Below are 3,682 nucleotides of genomic sequence, written 5' to 3'. Positions count from 1 at the left end.
GACCTCGAATGTTGCATTATGTTTTGGATGATCGGAATTCATTGTCAATAGATATGTCGGCTCAGACTTTGCAGGTAATCTTGATAAACGAAAATCTACTATAGGCTATGTGTTTACACTTGCAGGAGGAGTTGTGAGCTGGTTATCTAAATTACTGACTGTTGTAGCTTTATCTACTACAGAAGCTGAATATATGGCAGCTACACAAGCATGCAAGGAAGCTATTTGGATCCAAAGGTTAATAGAAGAACTCGAGCACAAACAACAAAAGATTTCTATGTATTGTGACAATCAGAATGCCTTGCACATTGCAAGGAATCCTGCCTTTCATTCAAGAACAAAACACATTGGAGTACAATATCACTTTGTTCGGGAAGTAGTAGAAGAAGGAAGTGTTGTTATGCAGAAGATTCACACTAAAGATAACCTAGCAGATGCCATGACAAAACCAATCAACACAGAAAAGTTTGAATAGTGTAGATCCTCATATGGCCTATGGAATACATGAGCAACATAAATTTTGAAAATTTATCAAAATTAGCTTTAAGTGGGAGATTGTGAAAATTAGTAAAGCTAATTTTAGAAAATAAATAAATAAATAATAACTAAGTAAAATAAAAGGTAATAAACAATCTTAGTTTATAACCTTAGAATTTTAATGGTTGAAAAAGAGAAGAATTATATACCTCTAATTGACGGATGGTTCATATTGAATATACTCACCTATAAATTGAGTTTTCCTTTAATTTATTTCAATCAAGTCATCCAGATAGAATAACATAATATTTCTTTGAGTAGTTTTCTCCTATATATGATAGAGAGAAGTGTGTTCTCCTTTTGTCAAGAGAGAGTGTTATTGTAGTCTCCTTGTGATAGAGAGAAGTTGTAATTCTCAAAGAAAGTTATTCAATTGTTTCCATATTTTATACAAATTTTTAATTTTTTATCTCTATATTTTGTTGTGTCATTTGTCTGGTACCTAACACATAGTACAAAGAAAAAGAAATAGTGAAATTGAACGTATATAATTTGGTCTCTTTGGTTACACTACAATCTGATCTAATGAATAATACAACCACACTAGGAAACTACTGTTTAATCAAGAAGGGAAAATTAACAACTTCAACTAGTTAATAATCATAGGAAGTATGAAAATTGCAAATCATCAACAACATCTAAAATCAGATAATTAGTTCAGTGGCAGAACTGGGAAGAAGGAGGGAGAAAAAATCAACGATCGAAAAACTAGAAAAGCCTGCACCCTGATGAATTGAATTTATCTGAGGTTAGAGTTTAAATTTGAAAAAAGTATAAGTTGCATAAAAATATTTTAAAAGAGTTGGAGAGAAACACCAAATTAAGCATGAATTTGGAGGTGAACATTGTTCGATTTCACCAGGGTGATCATTGAGTTTGTGGCAATTAAGAGAGCCCATCTCAAGTTGGCCTTGGACAAATAAGACGTTACAAGTAGTTACCACAGTCATAGAGATTTGCCACTGCTTCTCGTTCGTAGGTATTTTCCCATTGGTAACTCCCGTATTTCTAGTAGTAATATCCCGAAACCCTTACTCTAAGCGGCATTCTCACCTTAACAAGATGTTAATCTTGTTCACATACACACCCATCTTAATCTTGTTCACATTCTCAATTTCCTTCACTACCAACCCGTCATTCATGACAAGGACTAAGTTTGGATAGTACACCTTTTTATTATTCAGGTTCAAAAATACTGTTGTCAGTATATTCATCTCTTCAACCAATAACTGCAAGATTATCATATTAAAAGACATGAGTAATAATTAATAGTATCTAACAAAACGAAATTCAGTCTTTATAAATTATCTCTATGTCATCTACAATGCATCAGTCACCAACATCAAATGGATGCATCACAAACACAAATAGGATAACTTTAAAATTGTTCTTGCATGTATGTCCAAATATTAAAGCAGCAAGTACTAGATACGAAGAGAGGAAAACAAGTACTTTTGTTGTTGCAATCTCCATCAGTAGAAGCTAAATTACTATGGTCACAACCACTAGGATCCTGGTCACAAGTTTGTTCAATTGTCTTACAACTGTTTTTGCATCGCTTAAGGCATGTGCCAATGCTTTTTGTTGTTGTTGAAGAGTTTGGGGATGAGAAAATAGAACTCCGATAGAAACGCCACTTGGAGTATGGTTTGGGGATATGACCATAATGAAAGGAAAAGGGGGTTGGGAAGGGAAATTGAAGGCTAATGGTTTTTTTTTCTTTTTTTATAAAAACGACGTTAATTTGATAGGAATTAAACCAGCTCAACTTTTCGATGATGGAAAGTATTTTAGGGACTATTATGAGTCTCAGAGTACTACTTCGAGGATAAATTTAGATAACTATTAACTTCAAAGACCACTTTAAAACTCGAGTGCAACTTTAAAGACCACTTTAAGACTTAATTTGTTTTCATTCTCATAGCGAGTACTCTCAAGTCTTAACGAATATCCATTTTTTAATATATTTTTTTTCCATTCTTATGTATACCTGTAGAAACATTTTCGAGTAATTCACTCGGATAAAATAAATGAAGTTTAAAATTAAGCAGATGTCTTAAATCGGAGTTAGTTATATGCTCTATCCTGAACATTTTTATATAAATCAAATCAAATTAACTCGATTTATGTATGCTATTTACATATAAATTGAATTAAATTGATTTGATTTATTATGTGTATATTATACCAGTAATAAATCGAATGAAATTGATTCGATTTACTATGTATATGCTCTACAAGTGATACATCAAATCAATTAACTTTAAAACATAGTACGTAGTAAATCAAATTAAGTTAATTGTTTATTTATTCTTCATTAACTTTAAAACATAAATGTCAATAAAAAATACCTCAATTTGGATTCAAATAAAATATAAAAAATATCAAAATAAATAAGAACAAAAATTTAACTTTTGTGTTTTAGTTCAAATTCTAGAAAATCTATATTTTTACAAACTTATGAATTCAAAATAGATCAATAAACTATTTTTAAAAATTCATTAAAAATCATCATTTGACTCATTAGCTTCTAAAAAATCATTATTAGCACTTTTGATGTTGAAAAAAATTATTATAAAACATCCATCAAAGGTGGCATAGGAGTTAAAACTTGAATTTTTTCAGAATTAGAAGTAACAAATAGTTATACAATATAAAAAGGCTATGTTAATACAATATGTAATTTGAAAATTAATTAAAATATTATATCAATTAAATTATCATTTAATTTGTAAAATTAAGTGTAGAACTTATGCTTTAATGACGTTATGTTTTGAAAAATCCAAGTTTGTGTTAGAAGTAACGTCATAAAAGCGTATACTTTACACTTAATTTCATAATTATTTGTCAAATAATATAAAATAAATTGTAATTATTTTATATTTTTATGTTGTAGTTTAAAATATCATTTTAATATAATTTTTTAATATTATAAAAAATTTTTGAATAATAATTAATTCTAATGAATAAAAAATACTTATATGTTTTGTATTTATCTATTTTATATTTTTTAAAATAAAAAATTTCTACTTTTATATAATAAAATAATATGATAATCTTCTTTTATATATATATATATGATGAAAAAATATATATTTTACTTTTGGATTTAACAAAATATATGTTTAATAAATTATATATGTTG

Source organism: Arachis duranensis, chromosome 7 (genome assembly GCF_000817695.3).
Source record: "Arachis duranensis cultivar V14167 chromosome 7, aradu.V14167.gnm2.J7QH, whole genome shotgun sequence".
Lineage (NCBI taxonomy): Eukaryota > Viridiplantae > Streptophyta > Magnoliopsida > Fabales > Fabaceae > Arachis > Arachis duranensis.
Note: the sequence above shows the minus strand (reverse complement) of the source record.